This window comes from Octopus sinensis, linkage group LG5, assembly GCF_006345805.1.
Source record: "Octopus sinensis linkage group LG5, ASM634580v1, whole genome shotgun sequence".
In the NCBI taxonomy this organism is placed as follows: Eukaryota; Metazoa; Mollusca; class Cephalopoda; order Octopoda; family Octopodidae; genus Octopus; species Octopus sinensis.
In genome coordinates this window covers 98,755,277-98,766,513 of record NC_043001.1, presented here as the reverse complement: position 1 = coordinate 98,766,513, position 11,237 = coordinate 98,755,277, and the positions used below count along the sequence as shown (strand labels likewise).

General features: G+C 33.7%; 2 long non-coding RNA genes across 2 annotated transcripts; both read left to right on the top strand.

Moving 5' to 3' along the window:
* Positions 1–367: 367 nt before the first annotated feature.
* LOC118763387 lies at positions 368–1,820 on the top strand. Its single transcript, XR_004999135.1, has 2 exons — positions 368–1,334; positions 1,678–1,820. It is a non-coding gene; the product is annotated as an uncharacterized LOC118763387 (long non-coding RNA).
* A 1,475-nt stretch (positions 1,821–3,295) lies between these two features.
* LOC118763388 lies at positions 3,296–4,250 on the top strand. The gene is made up of 2 exons (XR_004999136.1): positions 3,296–3,785; positions 4,000–4,250. It is a non-coding gene; the product is annotated as an uncharacterized LOC118763388 (long non-coding RNA).
* The last annotated feature ends 6,987 nt before the right edge of the window (positions 4,251–11,237 follow it).

The window sequence follows — 11,237 nt, the reverse complement described above, 5'->3', positions numbered from 1 at the left end:
CTGATTAAAAAATACATGTGCATCCTCTTATGTATTGAGTTCTATTTCTGTTCATTTCACCGTACCTTTATATATATATATAGGTTACTGTTTACTTGTTGATAGGATCAGCACTCAATTCAGTGAGAGTGAAATATTATTTAATGAATATTGCACTTTCAGAGGATGAAACTTGAAGTACCTCATGTTTAATTCCTGTATTCATTAAATTACTTCTGTATGTATACAATGTATTAAATATATAAAATATGCAAAGTACTATATACTTCAATATATATATATATGATTATATATATGTATACACATATATGCATATGTATTTATGCACATACTGATATGTATATATATATATATATATATAACACACACATTGTATATATAATGTTGTTGCCTATACTTGTCATTGAAAAATATTTCTGTTTGTCAGAATCTTATTCCTGGCCAACTAAACTCCATTTTTGTAAAAAAAAAAGAAATGAAATGGAAAAAGAAAGAAAATAGTGTTTGGTTGAGGTTTCTTAAAAACTTTCATTAATGTATTTTTTTCTTTTTTTTTTTTAATTCTGTTTGTGTGAATGAAAGATATTCTCCTTTATTCTAAGTCATCTCATAAACTCAACTTTTTCCAGAACAGCCAAGAATTGTATTAAAAAAAAATGGTGTTATTTTACCCCTAGAATGGGGCCATGTACAGTGTAGTGGAAAGTTTGGTGAGTGAGAGAATAATGACTGCTGCAGTTATTATTAGCTAAAATAGGTTGCCATTGTGGAATGTCTTTTTTTCCTTTTACTTTCCACTCCTTTTTACTTTCTTTCTGTCTTCGTAAAACCCAATCCCAGTCTCTACCAATTTCTTGAAGATACTTGCCTGATGTTTCAATGTTGGTAGTCTTCTCTCATGTGAATTTTCTTTAGTTTTACTGCTGAAGGGGTAATTATGGAAGACTGTGTACTGCAGTAAGGTACTAGAAAAGAAATAATAAATTCTATGTATGAAAGAATATTTTAACTCTTTGCTGTCAGGTATGGTATGTATACCATGTGTACCATTTAATACACAGATTAAGAATATAGAATTTCTATACATGTCATTTATTTAAAAAAAAATAATAAACACTCAAAAAAACTAACTTATAGGAAAATATTTTCAAAAAAAAAAAAAAAGAAAATGTATTTTTAAACAACATGAGTCAATAGTTGTGTAAAGGAATTTCTGGGTAAAGAGAATAATGAATTATAATAATTTCTAATACAATTAGTTAATGGTGATTATATTTTGAAGCTGTTACTAACGCAGTTTAAGGTTCTGGGATTATTAGTTTCTTCTTGTTTCTGTCTTTTGTGCTGCGTTTTTTTTAATCAATTCTCAATTGTTTTAAAGTAGCCTATATATATATATATATATACTTTGTAACTATTTGGACTTTGAGTATATGTCTATTAGTATGTTGTTTAAAGCACATTCACCGTTTGGGCTACCTGATATAATTTTCACTGGATCTACATTAGGAAATCTGTGGTGTTTGTTGAGTTTATAGTTGATAAAGGAAACAGAAGATGGATTTAGTATACATCTTTAATCAGCACGATGATCATTTTAACCCATCCTACATCTTTCCCAATGGAGTAGGGTATTGAGTATCTGGTTGTGTCACTCCAGGTGCTTGGTGTAGTGAGATAGTTTTCTACATCAAACATCTGAGGTGACACAGTCTGCACTGATTGATGCAATGCAACCAGATGCACAATATCCTACTCCTATGAGACAGATGCAGGATGGGTCAAAACAACCATTGTGCTATATAAAGATTCATACTAAATCCATCTTCCATTTCCTTTATCGACTATATATATATATGTATGCATGTGTGTGTGGACTAGGTTTCAGAATCATTATTTTATAGGGCAGAGCTTCAGTGCTCACTTTAAAACTGCTGTGTTACAATTCTGTGGTCTTCATGAGCAAATCATTAATTTACGTATCTAAAGACTAAAACTACTTTCATATTTAAGGACAAGTTCCATATTATTCCCATTTGTGGATACCAGAGAAGGTTTTTGTCTCGAAGCACTGCATAACAAAGCTTATCTTGCCTTGAACAACAAAATCTACGGAAAAGTTTGAACTCAGCATTGTTAGGTAAAGAAGCACATTAATATGACAAATAAATTGGCTGAGTTGTTAGTGTGTTGGACAAAATGCCTAACAGTATTTAATTATGACCCTTTACACTCTGAGTTCAGATCCTACCAAGGTCAATTTTTGCCTTTTATTCTTCTGTGGTCAATAATATAAAGCAGTGGTTCCCAAACTTTTTCAGGCTGCCGCCCCCTTAGTTCTAAGGCCACATTCCTAGTGCCTCCCCCACTCACCACCATTGACCTAGGCCATTTTCTGCAGCAAATTCAAAACAACAGTATTTCACAAATAAGACTTAACCTAATTAACCCATTATTTTGTTTGTTTTTTGGGTACCCATTTCCCCATTTTGGTCACCCCATTATCACTCCATTTTCTCAATCCCCACCCCAGTCTTTCTATTGCCCCTGAGGGGGGATACTGCCCACTTTGGGAACCACTGATATAGATTAGGTATCAAGTACTGGGTGCCTATAAGTGTAGTGTATCCGAGGTATGAATGGAATTATAACTGAAGACGATGCTTTGTCCGCTTCTGTTACTTACTCCTGTAACACCTTGTATAACTTTGTTACAACCAAGGAGACTAGTTATTTAATATGGAATATAGTCATAGGCCCCATTGGAGGTACTACTGTGGATTTCCATCTTCATGTGGTGTATCTTGGGCTTGTCAGATGCTGTACTCACAGGAAAATTTAAACTGCACTGCAAGCTATTGAAACACTTAACATTGTGGTCTTTTTCATGATTACAATGTAGCTTTTACGGGTAAATACCCTGTGGTATCTGCATGTAGATGAACTTGGCCATACAGAAGTCTCTAAGCCATAAGCGGAAAGTGTAACCTCTCGAAGGAGCTGTTCTTCACTCCTGCTCCAGAGCGTCGGCTGCAGGGTCATTCCGAAAAGCTCTATCTGCGATGATTTCGTCTCAATCGAAGGAGAGGGGCTTTCTCCGTCCAGCTTGCGGATCCATGGAATAAGCTGCCGGACGAGATGGTGAAGATGCCGACGACCGCTCGGTTCAAAGTCTCCCTTGACCACAAGTGACCTGAACTCTTTACATGAACACCACTCTGTACATAACTCCATGTCCCCCTACATGGCCTTGCTTTTTTGCTTTTTGAGCCAAAAAATTAACTAACTAACTAAACATGACACAGAATCAGTAGCAAGATTTAAAATAATATTTTAATTAGTAATGAGATATTTACAGTAATATTTTAAAAACTTTTGAGCAATAAGTGTGAGTAGTTAAATTCCAACAGCTTCTCTGAACTCTATTGATTTATTTTTTGGGGGTTTTATTTTAAAACGGGGAGTTATCTGAGAGTATTATCGGATTATTAACCAGCCTATGTGAAGTAATGCAATATCTTTGTTTTTCACGCATTGACATTACCTTACATTATTTTAATTAACTCCTCACCTGCAGTCCTTAACTGTTTTATAAACATCTCATTATTTACATACTGCGATGCTTCAAGTAAATTACCATTACTCTTATTTTAATTAGTCCTCTGATATCCAATCAACTTTATATGTTTTCTTATATGTATGTATATATATATATATATATATATATATATATGTATATGTGTGTGTGTGTGTGTGTGTATGTATGTATGTGTATATATATATGTGTGTGTGTGTGTATGTATGTATGTGTATATATATGTGTGTGTGTGTGTGTGTATGTATGTATGTATGTGTATATATATGTATGTATGTATGTGTATATATATATGTATGTATGTGTGATATGTATATATCTATATAGATGTGTGTGTGTATAAATGTATGTATGTATATATATATATATATGTATGTATGTGTGATATGTATATATCTATATAGATGTGTGTGTGTATAAATGTATGTATGTATAGAATAATTCATCTACTTAATTCCAGGATTTCTTTTTACTGTAAGGTTTGTTGTTTCATATTTAAAATTTATTACTTCAAGAAAGTAAGTAGCAAAAAGAATGTTCCTTGACCAAAAGAAAAACAGAAAAAAAAGATTGGGAGCAGAAATTTATTTTTTTTGCCAAAGAGATCCTTATTTATTTTTAATTTCTCCCATTTATCCCTCTATTGAAAATGTGATAAATAGGTAACAGTTATTGATGGTGACATTAACTGAGACTTTTTTTTCTATTAGATATTATTTGACATTTCTGTGAATGTTTGCTCTTGTTTTTTTCCCTTTTGTTTAGATGTTGTTTTTCTTGTGTTTAATTAAAAGAATATTTTTTTTAATTCATATTTTAAATTCTATACATAATTATCTTTTGATATTATTATAATTATAATTATTATTATTATTATTATTTCATATTAAAAAAAACAAAACATTTTCAGTATTATTTACATTATCATATCAATATCTTGTGTTTTTTTCCCTTTTTATATAATTTCTTCACTGTCAAAAAAAAAGAAGTTTCTTATGTTCAGCAGGTTTTAAATTATTTATTGATTTTTATGGGTTGAAATTGTAAGCAAAATCTTGCATGTTCAATCTCATGTGCAAAAGAGAACAAGAAAAAGACCAAACTTTAAACCAGCCAATTCAATGGAATATTCATATTCTTTTGTTATGTCTACCTTCATCCTTGTCAAATTTACTGTGAGATGTTGTTAGACAGAAACAGGTAAGGTGCTTATAGTTTCAAGTTTTCTCCTTGATTTTCCCTTATTTTCCCTTTTCTTTTCACTATCCTGTGGTGATTGCAGCTTCTATATTAATGTGTGTTTAGGGGAGGAATACAATCATAAACCACACCTGGATTTGAAATGGTTAAGTTGATGGTCACCAATAGAACTACAAGCAAGCTCGACATCCCGATACCCCACTTCTAAGGCAAATACCTACTGTCTTTATACAAGCTATTAGTTTACAATTGACTCTGTCATCTCTCTTTCTCACACATAAGTGTGCATTTACAGGCATGCACATGAGGACACACATGTGTGTGAGTGTATAAATGTTTGCATATATTTGTGTATGTGTGTGTATCTATATGTACATATATATCTGTTTATGTATATGTATAAACATTTGGTATATAAATATAATAACCTTGGAAGAAGGCTGATGTCCTACCCCTTTTTTTATACATAAGTGATGTGATGAATTTGTTTATATTCGACAATCTCAATCTTCTCTTAACATCTATCCCTTAGTTGGAGGCAGAGTGATTCCCTCATTTTTTTCTTTTTTATATTGAAACCCTTTTGCAGATGATAGTTTTACTGAACACTGATTCTTCTTCTAACAACTCTCACAGTTCCTTCCACAACCTCTTATTTTATCTTTTATATATAAGTTCTTTTATGGCTCCAAAAGGGAACTCTTAGCTTTATATATTATACAAAGTAGAGGGAGAAAGATATAGTTAGAAAGAGAGAAAAAAGAGTAAGTAGGAGATAAAGAGTAGAAAAGAGAGAGTGGCCAGCAGGCAGTGTTTCCTATATAGCCTTTCCTGTCTTTTAGTGTTCTTGGAACCTTTCTTTTTATTTGTAATGTTTTTGTCAATAAGAAGGGTAATCTCCAAGGCCTTTTATAGGGTCTCTGAGGCTAGTGGGAGGGAGGAAGTTAACCTCCTTTGAGAAACCTGGTAAAATGCTTACAAGAGAAGGGACTCCTCTAATGATATCAAGGTACTGTGTCATAGAGTTAAATCTGGGAACTGTTCTACTATACAATTCGGCCATGGAAGGATTTGAACTTAAAACACATAGAGCTGGAACAAACACTGCTAATGATCTAACATTGCCATTTGTCCACTATTTTAGACTGGTATTTTATTTATTGATCCTAGAATGATTTCTGACAAAAATCAATGTTGATGGGATTTGAACTCAGAATGCAAGGTGCCTGAATAAATATTGCAATACATTTTGCCCAACCATGGCAACTTTACATTTGATAAGTGAGAGTACTTTTTTTTTTTTGATTTTTGTGTGGAATTCATGTACTTTATGAAAGAGCAGTACTGTAGACATTGTATAATGCTACACATTTGCATTTGGATAATCAAATGAGAAGAAAAGGACTTCATATATATATAATAAAGTGCCCATGTATTTGATGCCACAGCTTCACTTTATTGCTAGTCTGAGTTTTTTTGTGACTTGCATGTTGTTCAAGGTAACATGAAGAATATTTAGGAATGAGAAAACCCAGAGGAGAATCAGCAGGGAACTTTAGCTTTCAATAAATAAATATGTAAAATGTAATTTAGTGAAGGCAAAAAAGTGTGTGTATGTATGGTGGTAACAAATTGATCAAGAATTCACTTGCAACCAGTTGGAACCTATGTGAGGTTATTATTTGTTCATGCTTGCATGTATGTACATGCTATCAGTGCTTATGAATTTATGTATGTATGGATGCATGTCAATATACAAGGTCTGTTCAGAAAGTATCCAATGTCTGGGCATAAAAAACAAAACAATTTGGTACATTTCACAAATTATGTTTAACCACCTTCAAAATACTCTCGTTAGGAGTTAACACACTTCTTCTTGTCATTCTGCCACTACTGGTAAGACCTCTGGAATGACATGGAGCTCTGCTGTTACTTTTCTCATAATTTCCTCTTGCGACTTCAGTCACTTCCTTTCAGCATAGTTTTCAGTTTGGGGAAAGACTCAGAAGTCATATGGTGGTGCCAAGTTGGGAGAGTAGGGAGCCTGTTGAACAAGTGGTGTGTTGTTCTTGGCCAGGAAACCTTGGATTATGTGGGTAATTATGTTGCCAATTCTTCACTGCCCACATGTCCAGCCACTTTCAATGTACAGCATTTCAAAGGTGATGTATAACCTTCAGGTAGCATTCCTTATTGATTGTTTGGCCTTGTGATGTGTATTCATGATGCACAATGCCACAAGAGCAATAAAAACAGGTCAGCATTATCTTCATATTGCTGTGGGCTTTGGTGATGACAGATGCTTCCATTAGGAGTACTGGAACTTGGTGTCCCGATTGTAACCAGTGATAATAGTCATCATGAAGTCTAGGTTGTGGTTTGCACAGCTCAGGATGCCCTGAGTGATTACCATGCGGATTTGCTTCTGCTGCTTTGCCAGTACATTGGGAATCAATTTCATTGACACTCTCTGCATACACAAATCTTCCGTTAAAATAGAATGTACTGATCCTGTGTTTATTCCCCCATCTTGTGAGCTATTTCTTGGATTGTAACATGATGGTCTTCCATGACTATTTGTTGAACCTTCCCAATCAGCTCCTCATTTCAGTTTGTGGATGGTCTGCCTGATCATGCTTCACTCTCCACTAAGGTGCAGCTATGTTTAAAACAGTTGTACCACTCCTTGACCTGAGTTTTGCCTGAGGTATAATTGCCACAAGCCTGCTGAATCTTCTGGGTAGCTTGAGTATGACCAAGCTTATAGCAAAACTTGATGCAGTATTTCTGCTTGATGCATTCAGTCATCTTTTATGTAAATGAAAATCCAACAAGCATGCACTATACATCTGTACTGTAGGAATAACGTCTGGGAAGTGACATAGCCTACCAGTGCAAAAATTTTCATGCTTGCACAGGAAGGGTGGCATAACCTCCCACCCAAGTGATTTCTCCCATGCAGCATCAGTTTTGGCAGAAAAAAATGAAGTCAGATACTATTTGAACACATCTGGTGTATATGAATATTTATACAAATAAGGGGTTTATATGGGTTTGTGTATGTGTGTGTATATATGAGTGTATTTGTTTCATCCCTACATTTTTCATAGTTTTACTATAATTCATTGAGTACTTACAGTGAAAAATAACTTGCTAAAACTAATTATGTTGTACCTCTGGAGCATGTATGTGTTTTATTGCTGAGTTTGCATGTGCAAACGTGTGTGTGTCTGTGTGCATCATAAACTATATCTATCATTCAAAATCAAGAATAAATTGGTAGCAGGTACCATGTTTTCACTGATTGCTTTAGGTATTTATGTTGCCATAATGAGACACAAATTACTTGGCTCCAACTACTTTGACTCACCTGAACATTCAGAATGTTATAGCTAGAGGGAGAGAGGACTACAACAGCACTTGACTGATAGTTTTTCATTGCTCCTGAAAATGAAAGGCAACATTGACCCTGATAGTATTTGAACCCTGAAAGCAGAGTTGAAAGAAATATTGTAGTGTATTTCATATGTCATACACACACACATTCTCTCTCTCACACATACATGCATGCATTCATCATACATCCATACATATATCAATTTTCAGTGAATGAAACCGATTTTAGTTGATATTAATATTTTGGGGTTTAAGATTTAAAAATATGTTTCTAGGACATTTAAGGAAATAACCTGATGAATTCGTTGTTTATGGTAACATTTCACTTACCACTTCATTAGCTTTTTTTTTTATTCTCTAGCAACTGGGAATTTCTGAATCAATAGGGATGTATATAATAAGAGGGAGTGGCTTCATCACTCTTCTATCTCTAGTTACAGTGTTATTATGACAATACGGTTTGACTGACTATTATATAAAGAATTCTTGAAGCCAGTTCCTAAGCTGTTTCAGTTTGTTGCTGTGATAATTACTACTAATGCTTGAAAGAGTTATTCACTGTTGTCATTTTGAATAGGAATTTAGTTTTTACAGATAGTGAAAGAATTGATAACGAAAGGGCAAGGGCTGCTGTATGATTTGTATGATGTGCAAGGTCTGTATGATGTATTGGTTAACTTGCATTGTTATGTGTACAATACTTTTGCTTTTGCATACATTGTGTTGTTGTTTAGCCCTGTTTGAGAACATTTAGTGTCAATGATTGTCTCATTTTTCATTCCTTCAGGATACCTTGCAGCCAGTAACATATCCTTCATTTTAAAGTTGTGATGGTATAAGTTATGGGCTAGTTCACTGCTGTTTCTAGCATGTTGATCAGCCATGTAGAGCTAGGCTGAATCAGCAAAAGTCAACAATCTTGTCCTTAAACTTAGCAAGACTGTTAAATTCACTTGTCTTTTTATTTCGAGCTGTGATGAAAATTTTGACATCCCATAAAATACATGAAAAGTGAATGCAATAGAGAGGTTTGCAACAGGGAGAAACATCAAGATAATTTCTCAACCATAAGATCTTTGATGATAGGTTTCTTAGTAGTAGCCAAAAGACCAATTCTAGATTAGTTACTAGAAGGAGAATAATAAAGGGTTTGTATTTGGAGATAATCTTAAATTTTTAATGATTTGCCACTTTTAAGTTTTTCTTCTACTTTGTTGAGTTTCATTATTATCTCTAGTGGTGAATCATACTTTCTTTATTTGTACGATCACTTTGTTTCCAATACATTACTTTAATTCATAAACTGTTGGTTTTTATTGTTTGTATTTTCTCTCTTCCTGACTGGAAAAAAGAAGGATATTAAAATAAGGTGAATCTTGTTCGGTTTATAATACTTTCTGAACCCTTTCATCTATTACATTTGAAGAAGTTCTTTCAGATTTTTATTTTCCCAGATATCATCATCTTCTGTAGCATATGAATTATTGAGCTGTATTCTTTCTCCAAAAATCTAAATTTAACAATAGTTTGATCCAGTTGGGCTTGGTACATATCCTATTGCTCCAATAATAAATGGCATAAAACAAAAAGTGTGTTTTGGGCATTGGATTTCAGACTCCTCATCAGTGATTCATTGATGTCTTTCTTTGCATTATTGATATCAAGCAGGCAAGTGACTTCCACAGCTGAACATGTTTTTATTTTGTGATCTCAAACAACAACATCAGCTTTGATTGTTTTTGAGTTTAATTGCTTTTATTATTTTTAGGTCTTGCCTATATTCTTTTGTTCCATTGGTCTCAGTGTTTTCATTTTTATTGATTATTTTTCTATATTTTAGTCTTCTAGATTGCTCTGACTACTACATCATGGAAGGCAATATCTTGAAGACATTTTTTTGCAATTGGAAATGAGGTGGCAAGAGTCTTTAGTTAAGGGTTTGCATAGCTTAATTTGTTGTCAGCTGTTTTCTGCCTTTTGTGATTGGGGATTTCTTGCTTCTTGATTGCAAAGAGATAACTTCCACAGTGAGATGTTAGAAACTTCTTGATACTGTTTTATGGGCTTAGTCTAATTTATTCTAAGTACAGTCTGTGTTTTTCATTTCAAATATCCATGTATAACCTTTTCAGTGTACTGGTCTGTTTTTTTTTGTTTTTTTTACTGGAAAATCTTATAAAATGGTGGGGTTTTCCAATGTTCTTTGAAGAGAAGTCATTGCCAGCCTTTAATTCATGTCATCCTCAAGTACATTAGCTAACCTAATGATGTTTTATTTTTATGCATCATCATCATCATTTAATGTCTGTTTTCCATGCTGGCATGGGTTGGATAGCTTGACAGCTTGACAGAAACTGGCAAAGCCAGAGGCTGCACCAGGATTCCATAGTCTGTTTTGGCTTGGTTTCTATGGCTGGATGTCCTTCCTAATGCTAGCCACTTCACAGAGTGTGATGAGTGCTTTTTATGTGGAACCAGTACCCACACCACTTAAAAACTTGAATGAGATAGTTGTCTTTTTTTTTTGTCTGTCAGAGATGTTACTTTAATGTTATAATCCAACTCTTATAGACAGAAAGTAGCAGCTACCCTATTTGCATAGGAAGTATCTCTACATCCTCATTGGTTTTGAAATTTCCAGTAAAACTAAGTAGTTTCTGTAGCAATTAGTCAGAAGACAGATGTAGGTGTTAGGATGAGCACTGCCAAGGTGTTATGAGCAATATACTTGTAGGTTGAGCATTTTGATAACTATATTTTCTTAACCTCTTGAGGCAATTATTTCTTGTTCTCTCCTTGTTAATAGCTTATCATACCTGATTTTCTCATTTTGTTCAAGATACTTGTAAAAGTTGTACATACACATGTGCATGCCCACAGACACATATACACACACAAATGGTGTATGTTTGTTTGTATTTTCTTAGTCAACTTTAGGACAACAAAGTGAACCACTAGATGTATTGTCACTTTATAATATCCCATAAGATTTTCCTATGAGAGTGGACATTAATGTCTTGGTATTGGTGAACTGGAAGAGCTGTCT